Below are 17,232 nucleotides of genomic sequence, written 5' to 3' on the forward strand. Positions count from 1 at the left end.
GGTTATACAAAATGGTGGTTCACAACTGCCAACCTCTGAAAAGCCCCATAGGATAACATAGAGGCCTTCCAGAACCTTCTGGACCCTACTGGACCCTGAGTGGCCAGTCTATAAAAGGACAGGGGCAAGGAAGCCATTTTGTGTAGTCTAGAGAGCGTGAGGAGTGAGGCAGTGGTGAGGGGGGGTGGACGCACAGGAAGTAGTTAGTTTAACAGAGAGTTTGACAGCCTCTTCTGGAAGACGTTCCCCCCCTAGCCTCTAACCAAACCTTCTTGTGGGACCTTGTCATCTGAGGGAGTCAGTTCAATAATTTCAGTTGGCCCCCTTGAGATCCTCTGGCCTCTGCCAGCCTAAAGCCTCGCCCCTGACTGGGGCAAAACCCCCTCCCTCTAAGCCGCCTTACCGGTTTCCCAGAGGGGCAGAGTTGAGACGCCCTGCGCCGCCCGAGGAATCCCTGAAGCGGAGGCGAGTGTCTACAGAGGTGGTGCCGGGCTGGGCGCATGAGCGAAGAAACGCTGATCTCCGCGCATGCCCAGAAGCGGAGAGCGGTCACCAGCGCGGGTAAGGCGCCACGTCCCTTGCCGAGTGTAGCAACCCGAGTGCCGCGCAGGCCAAGTGCGGGGCGGGGCGGTGCCTTTAAGGAGGAGCGCTGTCTCTGAATCGCGCAGGCTTGGTATAGGCGGGCGACCCCGGAGGTGCGGAAGTGACCTGTGCGCCGCGCAGGCCCAGAGGAGGGCTGAAGGAACTCTCGGCTGGTCCGTGAGAGAGGCGGAGTTGATCCACGGAGAGGAAACAGGTGGGAGGTGCGCATCGGCTCTCCTCAGCCAGCGAAGCCTTGCACCTGACGCTAGTCCGGAGAGTGAGTGGCTGGTCTGGTGGGTGAGGCTAAGAGGCAATCAGCTTCTCACAGAGCCTCTGTTGATGTCTTCCCTTCTCCCGGCGATTCGAGACTGTGGCCGCTGAGGGGCCTTCATTGAAAGTAAGGAGGGTGTGTGTTGGGGGAGCTGGAGAACGGGGATCTACCGACCAAGAGTCCTGAGAAGTGATTCCCTCTCCTACTGCACAAATCAGAACGTGGGTAATTGACTCAAGAAGCCTTTAAGACTTCCACCAGAGGCTCCTAGATCATTAATGCTGGAAGAGTTTTCCTGACATGGTACTGGGATAGAAATGTTTCTGTTATAGGGGTGGTGGAGGATATCCCTGGTAAGAATCAAACAGGGGTTATTAGCCATTGTTCTTTGATGCAATAGGAGGAATAGACAGTAGTCTTCACTCGTGGAAACCAAAGGTTACCTGAATGCTCATAGTGAATAGCTGGTTCTCACTAAGATTCCTGGTAATGAACTCTTTTGCTGAAAAATCGAGTAGTGATGATTTCTCCGCTGTAAACACTGTCTAGTGCTGATTTCTTTGATGCAGAGCTAAATTCATGTATTGTGACTAAAGAGTGTTAAGCATTTACGGAGATTTAAAGTGAACTTTTATAAAACAGCTCGTATTTTTCCAAACTTGGTGTAGTGTCCTTATTTTTGGAGTGGTGGATGTCTTGTTACTGATGGGTGTGACGTAAACTTAGCACATGTTCCTTGGGGATAGGCCTTCCCACTTAGTGCCAAGCTACCTTATGTGACTTGGGGTTCCCTAGGTCCAACATAATTGGTGTCTAGCGGTGGGATCTAATTTCTAATTTCTAATTTAAAACATTTCTAGAGCGCAGCGTACACCTTGCGGTTTCTTGGCGCTAGTGGAGGTTCGGCAGCTGAGGGAAAAGACCAGAGGGAAGGTATGAAGAATTAAGCGGGGAAGGCCTGATTGAAGAGGAAAGTTTTCAGGTCTTTGCGAAAGGAGAGATACTGGGTAGCAGAACGGAGATGGTCAGGGAGGGAGTTCCAAAATGTTGGAGCCAGGGTGGAGAAGTTGGACCCACCCCACTTTTTGCGTGTGAAGCGTGGGATCTGAAGAAGAGACTTGGAGGAAGACCGGAGCTCTCTTGCGGGAACATAAGGTTTTATTAATGAAGAGATGAAGGCGGGGGCAGTGCCCTGGCGGGCCTGGAAGACCATGCAGCCGGTCTTGAAAAGGGAGCGTTCTTTTACGGGAAGCCAGTGAAGCTCCCTGAGAAGGGGGGTTGAGTGGTGATAGCGTGGGAGGCCATAGACCAGCCGGGCCGCCTGGTTCTGGATCGTCTGAAGTCTTCGCAGGCTGTATGCTGGGATGCCATGATAGAGAGCGTTGGCGTAGTCCAACCGCGATATCACCAGGGCGGCCATGATAATCTTAAGTGCCTGAGGGGAGAAGAAGCGGGAAACAGAGCGGATGGTTCGGAGAGTGAGGAAACAGGAGGAGACCACGGAACTGATTTGTGAATGGAGGGTGAGCTGATTGTTCATTTTGACACCCAGTGTTTTGACCGTGGTTGAGGGGGAGGGTGCGGGACCAAGAGAGGGGGGCCAGAAGAGGGAGTTCCAGGGGCTGGATGAACCACCGGTGAGAACCAATTCGGTTTTATCCGGGTTCAGCTTAAGGTGGTTGTGGTTCATCCAGTCCCTGATGAATGTCATTGTTGACTGGAAGTTAGAGACAGAGGGGGAAGAAGCGGACAGATCAAAGATGAGCTGGAGATCATCCGCGTAGTTGTACACGGTGACCTCCAGCTGCTGGAGTGCGAAAATAAGAGGAAAGATGTAAAGATTGAAAAGTAAGGGAGAGAGAGAGGATCCCTGGGGAACACCACAAGTGACAGGGAGAGGAGTGGTAAAGAAGTCGCCTAGCCGGACCGCCTGGGTGCGGTCCCTCAGAAAGGAGGAGAGCCAAACCAGAGCTGATCCCCCGATTCCGGCCGCCTTGACACGGGAAAGTAAGATGGTATGGTCCACCGTGTCAAAGGCGGCGGAAAGGTCAAGGAGGACCAGTGCCTGGTATTTGTTATCATCCATACCCTTTCTGAGGTTGTCTAAGACTGAGACCACAACCGATTCGGTCGAATGCCTGGGACGGAAACCGGCCTGGCGGGATGCCAGCCCCCCATTCACCTCGATATGGGCGCTGAGTACCGCGGTGACGTGGCGTTCCATCACCTTGCCCAGAAAGGGCAACAGGGAGATGGGGCGGTAGTTGGCCGAGATGGCAGGGTCCGCGCCAGGTTTCTTCAGGATGGGCACTATGGTGGCTGCCTTTAGCGCAGGGGTCACTACACCCTGTGCTAGGGAGCTATTGAGGAAGGCGATGGGGGGTTCAGGACAGCCGGAGTAAATTTGCTGCAGAATTCGTGCTGGGCAGACGTCCGCCGGAGACCCCGACTTCACTTTAGGGAGTATCTCCAGAAATGATTCCTGAGTGAGGGGGGGAAAAGAGGTGAGAAAGCATTGAACGGTGGGGGGGGAGGGATCAACAAAAGCAGACGAGGGTGGTGGGATGTTGGCCTTGATGGTTACGATCTTGTCCAAGAAATAGGTGTTGAGTTGATCACAAAGAAGCTGGGAGGGTGGGATTTGGGGTTAGGTTCGGTCTGAGAATGCCAGGTCATTCACTATGGCAAAGATTTCCCTGGATTTATTTTCAGCAGACGTTATTTTCGTTGAGAAGTAGGTGGTTTTTGCGGCGAGGATTGCTGTTTTGTATTTGGCCAGTGATGTGAGAAAATGGGTTTTTGATAAGGGACAGTAATTTTTCCTCCATTGCCTCTCCGCCCGTCGGACACTCAGTTTAAGCTCTTTCAGGTGGTCGTTAAACCATCTGTTGGAGTCCTTAGGTCGACGGATGGAAATGCGACGTAGGGGGGGCCACTGAGTCGCAGCCTCCGGCCAGCCAGGTGTTAATGGCCTTGGCTTGAGAGGCAGATGATAAGCCAGAAAGGGTGGGAGTAGAGTTTCGAAGCAGGGAGGTCAAGGAGGGAAAATCCAGTCTATTCCAATTCCGCGCCCAGGTATTTTTGGCATGCGGAGTTTTGGATAACGGGTTACGGAGAATGGAGAAGGAGATGAGGGCATGATCGGACCATGGGCACGGAGAAACAGCCGCCGAGGCCAGTGGGAGGTTGAGAGACCAGACCTGGTCGAGTATGTGTCCGTGGGAGTGAGTGGGGACAGTTATATGCGGTACAAAGTTGAGGGACAAGAGGGATTCTGTAAATTCTTTTGAGGCTGAACACTCATGTGGGTCTGAGGGCCAGTAATTGAAGTCCCCTAGCACCAAGACCGAGGCGTAGTTGACCACCAAGTTGGCCAGAAGGTCTTGAAATGCCGGTAGGAATGAGGACGAAGGCTGAGGAGGGCGGTACATTAAGAGGCAAGTAATGGGGGGGGGAGGATGAAAGAGAACGGACTACCAGGAAGTCAGCGGGGGGAATGGGGAGAAAGGGAAGTGATTGAAAGTTCAATTCCGACCGAGCGATCAAGGCGACCCCACCACCAACCCTGCCTGCCGGGCGGTCGGCACGTAAGGCCACGTAGGAGGGGGGTAGGGTAGCCAGGAGAACAGGAAGGGAGGAATCGCAATACCAGGTTTCGGTCAGGAGCAGTAGGTCAGGTTTCTCTGAATCGAGTAGGACAAACAGCTCGTGGTGGTGCTTGACCGCTGACCTGGTGTTAAGTAGGAAGACAGACAATGACGGAGTGATGGGGTGAGGGTCGAGTGGGGGGGACAAGGTGACGGGGGAGCACGCGACGGAGGGTGTGGTGTTGTAGGGGAGGAAGGAACAAGGCCTAATGAGGAGACGAGCCTGCGGACGGGATCCGGAAGTGGCCAATGGCCTTGGAGGGCGATAAGTTCCTTGGAGGAGTATGACATTATTTTGGCATGGAGTCGTGCCCCTAGCCCCGTCCGGCCATGGACGGGCGCAGACGGGCTTGCCTTAGGCGCGCCTTTGGCGCGCAAACGGCGCTCCCCCTGCGCTCGTCCGCTGCGCGTTCTGAAGTTACACATTGATGTAGGCGGCCTCAAGGGCGGTAAGGGGGCGTGGCCTGAAGGTGGGCGTGGCCAGCGGCGAGGAGGGGGTTACGTGAGCGTAGACGTAAACTGTGTTTGCGTCTACTCTGAGGTAATAAAACCTTCCCCACAGGCTTACACCTGGAGTTTTCTCCTTGCGGACTTCCCAATTATTACTTTAGCTTTTTCTAAATTCATTTCTGGTGGTGGGTGGAGGTAGCTTCAAATTGCCCCTTGTAAATCTATTCTTTTTGTGTGCTTGTTCCTACATTGCTCTTTAGCTAAATGGAATTTGCTCTGGAAGAACTGGACACTTATTCTGTAGCCCAGCTTAAGGACTTTTGTCAACAGATGGGAGTGTTCTTTAAGCGTGGTGCCAAGAAGGGGGAACTCCAGACCAGTTTGAGGGCTTGGGTGGAAGCACATGGAGAAGGGAAGGAGGAGGAAGAGGGGACGGACCGGGACACAGTCATAGGGGTAGAGGGAATGTTCCATCCTGAGATGGGAAACCTACTTCCAGGACCAATGACCTACTCAAAGAGGGGCAGTAGAGTCTCCGGGGGAAGCTTGACCGAAGCGGAACTCACAGACAGGAGGGAGTATAGGCAGTTGAAGTGGGAGTTAGCCAGGTTAGAACAGGCGAGGGAAGAACAGAGGATGGCTCATGAGATTAAACTAAAAGAGCTAGAACTCCAGGCCCTACAATTAGGACCCTCCCCTACTCCAAATGGTGGCAGCGAAACCAGAGAACCAACCAGGGAATACGTTGTAATGTCATGCGTTGTAATAGCATCTGCGTTGTAATGGCATGCGTTGTAATGGATCCTGCGTTGTAAAAGTTTTGTTGTAATGGTATGCGTTGTGAATGTACGCGTTGTAACGTCATACATTCCATTTATCTGTTTCAGATTGTTCATGTCAAACAGGCAGGTGCATAGCTTGGGCAACATAGTGATAAGAAAGAAGTTACATCCCTTATGGCTACAGGAAGTAAGTTCAGAGTGGAGGTGTCTACTGGCACGTATACCCTGAATTATATAGCCCTTATTGTACTGCCAATGGATTCCACTCAGTGCCTTCTTTGAATTCCGGGTCAATAGAACCCATTTTAAGGATCCATTTGTATTGTATCAGTATTGATATGATACAATATTGAGATGTAAGCGGAGGAAATCTCTAACCATTGAACGTCACTAAACGACTGTTGCATTTTTGTACAGTCAGCCATTTGCACATAGCATCCGATCTTTTATTGGTGTTGCAAAATGTGATCTTTACCTCTTGCATAGTTTTACCTATATAGATTTTCTCATAAGGGCATTTAATGGAATAAACAGCATTTTTAATCGCACAATTATTTTGATCTTGTGATGTCCATCCATAGTTTTAAAGGAGTTGCCTTTGTTAGTAGCACAGGTGGTGGCACAGGTGACAGAATGGCTAATTGTCACAATCTCCTATATTCCAATGATCCTTAGCAAACTGCCCAAACATGAATCTTCATATGCATTCATCTCAATAGAAAGCATTTGGACGCCTATGATACATGGAGAAGGTGAGAGAAGGTGAGAGATGGTAGTAACAGATAAAGGTGGGTGAGGCAACATATTAAGAGGGAGAGCCAAGACACAGTCAAGCCAAGGGTCATGCATGAGCCGAGCCCTGAAAATATTAGCTATGTGAATCATACAATGAACATCACGTAAAATAGGGTAAAGTCTCTTCAAAATTCAAAAAAGTGTATTTCTTTAACATGCGTGGAAGATTTTACATTAATAAGGCACATTATAGCACTTCACAGTGAAGTACTAATTAAAAGTGATAGTTTTGTAAAACTGGAAGTCTGGACTCAAATATTTGATAGGGTTTTCATACATGACAATGAAAAAAAATAGTTTTGGTGAAATCAAGGTTTTGCTTAAGATCACACAAAACCACGATTCATCCAGGTTTTCTGGTTTCACTTTGTACAGATCAGCCAGGAAATGGGTCTCTGTCAGTCTTTCTCATATTAAGGCTATGTTGTTACCCCTTAGTTATTTTTCTGCAGGTTTTAAATACAGCTTCAACTCAGCCTGAAGGCTGAGCGCTAAGGCCGCATGCATTGTTAATAGGCATGGGCAAATCAAGTGATGTGCCCAGAATCACAGGATGTTGAGCCGATGCCGAGACTCAAACCTGGTTCCACAGTTGGCAGCTCTGACAGTAATGCCATATCCTGGGTAGAGGGAGGGAGGCAGACAGGCAGTGGCCACATGAAAGCTCGGCTTGTTATGGGCTCGAGGTTCCAACAGGACCTCGAGCTGATTCAGAGCCAGGCTTCAGGCTTGAGCCTGGCTCGAGCTTTCAGTGGCTCGCTCACCTCTAATAACAGATTGCGGGGAACAGTAGAGTTCAAGTTGATGGTTGTAATCAATATTTATGGTGTTAATGTGAAGTATGATAGTGCATGATAGGCATGAAACTGTCAACGTACTGCCAACCGCGCTATCTGAGCCACATTCAACTCCAATATGAAGACTGAAAGGAATCGCTGCTCTTACCAGAACAACCTAGAACATTCTGGAACAGTCCCCTCGAGGTCACTTGAGATTTGTGAAATCTCGCCAAAAGGTATAAAGGGCACGCCCACTCAACCATATTTTGCTTGACAATGGATGCTTTCAAGGGCGTGCATGCCAACATTTTAGAAGGGCCAAGTGGGAGATTTTTTTTAAATAATTGAGAGAATGCATTTTTGCCATTGACTTCTATTGAGGCCTGAATCGGGTCTATTGTCAGTACTTGGACTAAATGAAACTATATATTTTTTTTTACCTTACCTGTCAGGAGCACTGACAAAGCGCTCTGGCAGGGAGAGAGAGCGTGATAATAAATGTTGTGCACTTGCCTGCAGGAGCAGGTTACTGGCAGTGCATACTCTGAGAAACACAAGACCAGTCCCTGCCTGCAGAAGCCTGACAAGGAATCAGGTTTTTGCATCCAGGAATCGGGAGGCTAGCCTTGAAATCGGTGGTCTCCAGCGTGAATCGGTAGGATTGGCATGTATGCAAGGGGAAGAGCAGCCTGCCCAACATCGGCGAGAAAGAACCGGATTTCCAGTCCGTCCACTTCTTTAGGAGACTTGGTCAACTCAGCTTCTCTCTTTGACGTCTCTGATTCGGGAGCAACCTGAAAGAGAAGAAAAAGACAAGTAAGGACACTTGTTTGGCAGCGGGTGTGCTGAAAAATAAATGACCTAGAATAAGCAAGAGCTTGTCAACAACCTCGCAGAAATCCAGAACATAACTCCCAGCTTGGTAAATGAGCATACCCAGAACTTAACTCCCACCCTGGTTAACGAGCATCAAGTCATTGTTTTCTGCATTGGAACCGCTCTTTAAAGACATCGCAAGATAAAGCCAGAGAATTTGAGCAGCAATCTTGTTTAGTAACAAGATTGGAAAGCCTACACATTTACAAAAACTCCAATCCCTGAAGTCAAATGACATTGAAACCACCTCCAACACGTAAGGACACTATGCCTAAACATAGAGCTATAGACTATGCAGCTGTAGTACCTAGAGCATTTGTGAATGTTCTGACAATCCCACTAATTGATGCATAAAGTTGAGCAAGAATAAGCCAGAAGAGTTGCAGTTGCATCTTCCAAAGGTGACCAAGTGTGGAGTCGGAGGCCATTTGAGACGGTCAGACCTGAGCTGATGCAGCAGCGAAAGAAGTCAGACAAATCTGTTTCCCCTCGGCTTATTTTTGGGACAGAGTGCTCCTCGAGCTTCCATCCGAGAGAACGCAGTTGGGTATAGGTGGCATTGCTTCTGTAGATCGCTATTGCTGGATCAGTGCACGCCAGGTTAGTTAATCTGCATCTTCACTCCCTGACACCTGTCCTAACAGAATCCTCTTACTACTCTATTAGTGCCCCTAAATGCTTTCCATCTGATACATTCTTCTTTCTTTAGAACACAAAACATAGGCTTATCCATGATAAAGGATTGGCTATTAAAAATATTCTAAATTTAAATTTGTTTTTATGTCATTACTCTTGGTCCCGAAGGGTGCCACACTGACTGATTTGAAATCCTCATTCTGTTTTTTTTTACTGAAATAGTATGGTCCTATCGCATTAACAAGACCTTTTCTGGAGTGTCGTGATCTATCAGCTGTGTGCACAATACTTCACCCTCACTGAAGTAGTCATTCCTGCACCTGCAATGACATCATCGTGTAGGAAACTGTCGTAGAGCACTTAAAACATGGCTGTTCCCATAAAACATCTCTCACTAGGTTCCTGTCTGTCAGCGCTGGGACGCCTATGGGCAGCCATGCGCTCTAAAAGTCTGTAAAAAAATAATAATAATAAATAGCAAGGATGATGACCCCCATAACTCAAAAGGTAGTTGTGTTTCGTCTGGTTTCAGTGCAGTTGTGTATAAAATTTACATTCAGAATTGGCAAGTTGTAAATCAGCATACTTTAGATTGCATTTAATGGACATCACCCTGATCCTAAAATCATCACTTTAATTTGTCACCCATACAGAAAACTCTTTCAATCTTTTGCCAGAGCCAGTCCAAATCACGCAAATGTAATGAAGTAATTAAAGCTATTAAGGAGTATGTTTCAACCATATGGATTGATTGTAGATACAAACTGGTGAGCCAATTAGGAGCGATCAATGTACCAAAGATTCCTCCTATGGTCTGGAGAAAAATGCAAGAAATTTACCAGTTTCTATGAAGAAAAGATGAAAATGAACTCGCTCTTACAAAGCAACCTGAAGGTCATTCCAACTACATACTAGAACAGAAAGCAGACCCATGTGGTCAATCTTTAGGAAAGTCACCTGTAATTAAATACTGAATACAGATACTAAAACAAGACCTTTATTTCACTCTAGGAACCCATTACGAATACTATCCTAAAACATACGCTGATCTGAGAGACCTTATTGACTAACTTGACAAACAACTCTTTGACTCTAAGGAAGGTCTTGGGCTGTCTTAATAAAGGACAACACTTCTTAATAAAAAGGCACTGCCAGTAAAGATTTGAACAACTTTTGACTAGTGTCAAATTTACCCTTATTACCAGTGTTAGAAAACCGCGTAATGACGCAAATTTAAAAAAAGAATAATGAGGATATATGCTTATCTGGTTGAGATCCATCCTGGAAAACAAAAGTCAATGAATATAAATGACTAACATTCTATCAAACATATTTATTCTCCAATTATGAGTCATCCATGGTTCGAGCCTCTCACCCAAGATTTTCCTATGTATACAGAACCTCCTACATCACTGCTTAAAGAGCCAAAAACTTATACCATTAATTCCCTGATAAAATTTGACTATGTGCGAAGCTTTTCCCTCTGAATGGTAAGCTTTGCCTTGTTCAATCATGGATGACCAAACTGGCTCAGCCCTCTTGCAGTGCAAGGCTACAATCCAGGGACAGTACAGTATGCAAAATCCCTGTTTTATTTTAAACAAGAAGCTTACTCTTCAATCTCATAATGATGCAGCAGCTGCAATGGATCAATAACAACGGGGACTACTTGAAGCATGAAGTGTAAAGGATACAGATTTCAAGAAAATAACTGAATCTCTTGGTAATAGAGACTGGGCTTGACTCCCAGCTCATAGGAACTCACAAGATCTACCCAACTACTCTCAAGGTCGAGCTCCATTCTGTAGTGCGGCTGGCCACTGGGTCAAGGGAATGCAAACATAGCGCCTCTTTCAATCAAACGCCAAAGGCTCACAGGTGAAGCAAACGACCTTTTAAACTAGCATGCATTACGGTGAGAATTCCCCTCACTGGAACCACAAACTTTCTCATTAGCAAAAAGGACATGCAGATGGTGGAGGTCACTTGGGAAGATCCTCATTACTTGATTCATGGTCTTCTCTTGGAGCAGGTGGTAGCTTGGTGGCTGGTCTGATGCATGGGTCTTGATCCATTCTACAGTGCTTTGTCTGGTTAATGAGACATGGATGCTTGCTGGTTGTGATCATTCCCTCACAAATGTATGCCATGCATTAGCTGTACTGACACACAAGCATTATACTCTTCAGGTGATGTGAGGGGTACTGGGTGATCACATTCACCGGCACTGCACAGACGTCAGAACTTTGCACCCTCCACAATGAGTGTCCAGCTTCAGTGAGTCTTTCACCACAAATGGTACTGTGACTACTGTGCTCTCCTGGTTTGATGACAGGCGATGCTGCCTCCAGGCACAAATAGACAGCTATCACTCCCCCCACCAAGACTACCAGGCATAAGTCTCAAAAATAAAGTGCAGAACATGAGATATACCGTTTTAAATAAAATATATACAAATGTGTCATGCTGAGCTCCATAAAAATGCAAACGTTCTCTACTGATAAAGGAGGGAGGTGGTTCTCTTAAACTTCAATCCTTCTTAACGCGTAATAAACAGACCAAACTGAAGGCCTTAGGCTATGGCAAATGCTCTGCCTGTCCTCTAACTGGACAGAGGCCATGGCCAGGGCAGCTTCATTCAAAGAGCTCAAGGTTCGCAGGGAGTGCACCATGTGTAAAGCACCTGCTTGACAAACTTTTTCATTGAGCTAAAAAAGATGAGAATGTCCCTTCATGGTATGCATTATGTAGCTCTGCCTTGAGTTACCTGACTGCATGAGAAACCGGGATCCTGACTTTTAACTGGCCCAGGTAGCATACTAATCTAGTGTGTGCGCTAAGGTTTAGCCCTGTCCATGGTAATGCCAAGGTCCAGATCCTGTTCTGTAACCTTGAGGGACACACAAAGTTGACATAAGATTAGTGTTCCATTTTGGGATGTTGACATAAATGAGGGGGGTGGCAGAGTACCGATTTTTGTGAATTAATAATCCTCAACAGATTTTTTTTTTCTGTGTCAGAGAGGACTGTGGGCTATCAGCCTCACTCGTGTAAAGTTCCACTTCCATGTAACATCCAAGCAATTGCTCTAACATTCCATGTGTGTTTTGCATTCAATGTTTGCATGGTGGATCTGCTGCACACGTATGGTTGCTACAGTGCTTAATTTGTAAAGCAAGTAAGTGCCAGGGCCCTCATTGGGAGGTCATGTACACCCGAACTGCCCATTCCCACTGTCAGTACTGGCAACTACAGTAACTACACAACTACTAACCATCACACTTGACACAGATGTGACAATTCTGACTATTCCAGGCCGCCAAAGCTATAAGAATCTGGTATTAGTCCTTTCTAACACATATTGAATTAATAAGCTGTTGTTGTGCTCATCTCTAAATTAAACAAACAGGGCCACCATGTGGCACACTCTCATAAGTGCGGGTGTTCACAATTAAGTGCCGGTACCGAGCACCAGAAACCACCAACTCGAATTAAGCACTGGAGATTCAATAGGATATGGGAATATGATTGCCTGAACTAGTGGGATCCTTTTTGCATTGCCCCTGGTTTATAATGCCACAAGATGGTGGGCAGATACATCTATCCCAGGCAGTCAAATTGTATTGCATACATTCCTGTGGCTAGAAGGTCAAGACCCAGATACTGAAGGGAGGGAGGATGGAAAAAGAGAGCTACTCTTGGAATTTCTGTGAGAACCTTTTAGCAAGAGATTACTGAATAGATTTTCCTGAGCACTGCCATTTTGGTTGGTGTTTAGGAATAGGGGCGAATCAGCAGATAAAGTTGTTAAGGGTGAATACATTTCTAGACAAGGCCTGGTCTTTTGTTTGTCCCTGATTGCTACTTTGGAAAGGTTGTGGACAGCCAGGTCTTCACACTTCTTTGTGTCCCAGTTGCAGATACATCTGCTTGGAGCCAGCATCACCCCCTCACCACTACCTGTTATGATAGCCATCCCCTTACACAAAGGCTGTGTCTGCACTACAGCTAGCAAATGTCATTTTAAAGGGAACAACCTTAAATCAGTTCCAGTATCTTACACAGTGGATACACACCTCTTTTCAGGAAAAAGGGTCTACAAGTGTGACCTAAACCACCTTAGTTTGTTCCAGTTTCAAGTTCCTCTTGACTAAGGAAGGGAGTGCTCTCCATAATACTCATAGAGCTGCTGTGAGACCAGGGCTACCAGTCTACCAGAGGAGAGGGAACATCACCTAAAGTCTGCACAACTTGCTGTTGAAGCTTTGGGGCTGCCTAGTGTCTAAAAGCCTGTCTGCCTGCCTTCTCAGATAGGGAAGGTGAGTACCCGGTCTTACTGGTGGAGAGACAGCTCTGGGGGAGAAGCCCAGCCATGTTTTCAGTATATGGGGAAAACTAAGAAGAGGCTGACTACCATTTGGAGAAAAATTGATCCCGTTTGGAGTCTTTAGGAGTTGTCCGGTCTCCTAGAATGCAGTTTATGTGGCGAACTGCAGGAGGAAACTAGAGTCAGTAAGCAGCGTGCTGTTTCGGCACCCCTGCAGCATATCATACGTACTGGTGCTGCTATGTGACTATCAGCATATCCCTCAAAGAGCCGTTGTCGCTGCTGAAGCGTAAGGCCTGCCGCTCTGCCCAGAGGCCGCAACAGCCAAAGACGAGAGCTTCTGATAAGGCCCGCCACGTGGATCACCTCTGTGGCCCGAAAGTGGAGTGAGTCAACCACCAATGGTCCATGAGACATCATCTCTGTCAAAGTGGAAGATGTGCCTCACAGTGCGAGGTCACAACTGCCAAAGAAGACAAGCACTCACTGATGAGTCCTGCTGCGATGATCATCTTAGCGTTCCGAGTGATGAGTGAGGACATGACCCCCCTTACTGTGAACCCAGAGAAGAAGCCGACATTGCAATCCAGACAAACACCCCATCCAGTCGTGCCTCTGCTGAACAGGTAACACAAACCATTACAATATAATGGGGTGAATCCATGGACCTGGGTACTGCTCGGTATAGAAAACAGTGGTCCTAGACTGATTTCTTTAGGAAGGTATTCGTTAAGTCAAATTCTATGAACATGGTACACATAGAACTCAAGTTGCATCATAAGTGTACCCCAGTAATTTCTCAATTCAATTCAGTATATCCTCAAAAGTAATGTCTTTAGTAAACTGGCCGTGGTTTGCAGTAGCACCAGTTTTACAGTGGGGGCTGTCTCACAGGAATTAGAAAGTACTTTTCTGGTTCTTGATATTGTACAGAGTGGATCATCTGTAAAGAGGCATGGATGGGGTGAAGTAGGTATAGACTCACTAGGGGAAGATGTTGACGTTTCGACCCTGGTGAATAGAGGGTGGTTTGTATCCTCTGCGGGCGGATCTTCCTCAGGACGGGGAGGTGGGGGGGAAACAAACTGTATCAAGGCGAAGTCAGGATTCCAGCCTCTCAAGTGGCAGTCTTCATAATTGCAGCGGTTAAAAGGTATATAAAAATCCAATGTGTATAAATCCGGGCAGCAGGGTTGAATGAATCCTGACACTGGTGGATTAAGGCATCTCAGTAAAGCCTCGGTGGCACAGTCCTGGTGATCAGCGCTGTACTTGACTCGTGGAGTACAGCGCTGATCACCGGGACTGTGCCACAGAGGATATACTTAATTGAATTGAGAAAGTACTGGGGTATTCTTATGATGCAACGGGAGCTCTATGTGTACCATGTTCATAGATTTTGCTCTAAAGAACACCTTCCTAAGTAAATCAGTCTAGAACAGGTAACGCCCAAAGATAATCCTACCATTAGGAAGTTAACCTTCTGCATCTTGAATACACAACGATAATCCTGCTGTTAAGAACTTAATCCTGCTGTTAAGAACTTCATTTTTTGCTAATGTGAACTCTTTGGCTCAAACTCTATTTAAACAAACTTGCAAACTGTCAATGTAGAAACTACACAGTGAACTTGTGTTTGTGCCCAATCTTTTCCCTAATTCAGATCGCTGTGAATTTGCCATATATATTAGACGAACACTCTGGAGTGGGAGAGGGCGTCATTGAGGGCGTCATGCTTCACCAAGAACCCGTAGATGAAACTGTGTCGCCTTTAACTGCCACCTCCATCTAACTGTGTAGTATTTAATTTTAGTATGAAAAGTACTTTCTGTCACAAAAGATGAACAATATGCTAGACAGTGCTTGATGCTTGACTTTTTGAGTTCTGAGTCTCTGCCCCCATGCTACCTCCCTGAGAAGTCTTTGACTGCGTGCCCTCACTACTCTGAGAGTCAAATGCGGAAGGGATGTACTTAGCCCAGTTTGCAAAGCCATAGTGGAGTGGTGTGGCTCACTGGTTAGAGGCGGCAGACCTGGAAGCAGAAAACAGCCCGGGACCAGGGTTCAATTCCTGACGCGGCAGGGTCGTGGACCAGGGTCAGCGGACTCGATAATTCTCGCCTCGGTGCCTACTCTAACCAGGGATCACAATCGGCAACTCTGGGTATTAGCTTGCCTCATCTCTACAATGGCCCCCCACATTTGCCGGGGATGCCTGGTATCACCTTGGAGGTACACAGTAGGGACCATCTCACAGGGATAGCCAGGACGGGTTCTCCAGCGGTCTACAGCGCCACGACGCCTCAGGGCAGCAGTGCGCTTTACAAGACACATACATTACATTACATTACAGTAGGACAAACCCCAGAGCAGGAGTGACAACATCCCAGCCACCACGGCTGTAGCCTGACAGAATATGATACACATGAAGTTTCCCAGCCCTTATAAATAGGATTAGGGAACAGGGTGCAAAGAGAAAGCAGAACAACCCTAAAGGGATTTGTTTTTTTTTAATCTAATTTTTTCCCCTAATCTTGAACCAAGAAAATATGTGGATGCCTCTAAATCAACTGGCTCAGTAGGAACAAGTGAACTGTTAATCCCTCCATGCTTTCTTCCCTAGTCCAGCTAAGGGCAAATAGAGAATACAAGGAAGAGAGCGGCATCTCTGCCTACATGTCTGACCCCTTCGGCTAACACCCCCCTTCACATGCACACAGAAGCACGTCTGTTACCCTAGACATAATGAAGGAGACTCACTCTAATCTGACAGCCATTGAGCAAATGCATAAAAGAATACTGAGAACTCGTGAACTGCAATCTATCTATCTATCTATCTATCTATCTATCTATCTATCTATCTATCTATCTATCTATCTATCTATCTATCTATCTATCTATCGATCTATCTATCTATCTATCTATCCATATATCCATCTATCTATCTATCTATTTATTTATCCATCTCTCCATCTATCTATCTATCTATCTATCTATCTATCTATCTATCTATCTATCTATCTATCTATCTATCTATCTATCTATCTATCTATCTATCTATCTATCTATCTATCTATCTATCTATCTATCTATCTATCTATCTATCCATATATCCATCTATCTATCTATCTATTTATTTATCCATCTCTCCATCTATCTATCTATCTATCTATCTATCTATCTATCTATCTATCTATCTATCTATCTATCTATCTATCTATCTATCTATCTATCTATCTATCTATCTATCTATCTATCTATCTATCTATCCATATATCCATCTATCTATCTATCTATCTATTTATTTATCCATCTCTCCATCTATCTATCTATCTATCTATCTATCTATCTATCTATCTATCTATCTATCTATCTATCTATCTATCTATCTATCTATCTATCTATCTATCTATCTATCTATCTATCTATCTATCTATCTATCTATCTATCTATCTATCTATCCATATATCCATCTATCTATCTATCTATTTATTTATCCATCTCTCCATCTATCTATCTATCTATCTATCTATCTATCTATCTATCTATCTATCTATCTATCTATCTATCTATCTATCTATCTATCTATCTATCTATCTATCTATCTATCTATCTATCTATCTATCTATCTATCTATCTATCTATCTATCTATCTATCTATCTATCTATCTATCTATCTATCTATCTATCCATCTATCTATCTATCTATCTATCTATCTATCTATCTATCTAATCTATCTATCCATCTATCTATCTATCTATCTATCCATCTATCTATCTATCTATCTATCTAATCTATCTATCCATCTATCTATCTATCTATCATTATATATTGCAAGGCACTTGTTGTGATCAGGACTGTCTTGTGACTGTGGAAGCTGGTCTGTGTAAGCACCCCAAGAGCTGAAGTAAGTGTCTGGTGTCCTGGAGAAAGGTGGCGGTGATCCAGAACTTACCAATGAGGAAGTTCTCAACCTCGCCTGCCCTCCAGGCACGGTCACTTTAACTCCCTAGAACCTGATATACAGTTTTTGTTCATTTTGTTTACACGATGCTGCACACACCTGATCTTGAAATGCCTGTTATT

Source organism: Lissotriton vulgaris, chromosome 3_2 (genome assembly GCF_964263255.1).
Source record: "Lissotriton vulgaris chromosome 3_2, aLisVul1.2, whole genome shotgun sequence".
NCBI classification, from domain to species: Eukaryota; Metazoa; Chordata; class Amphibia; order Caudata; family Salamandridae; genus Lissotriton; species Lissotriton vulgaris.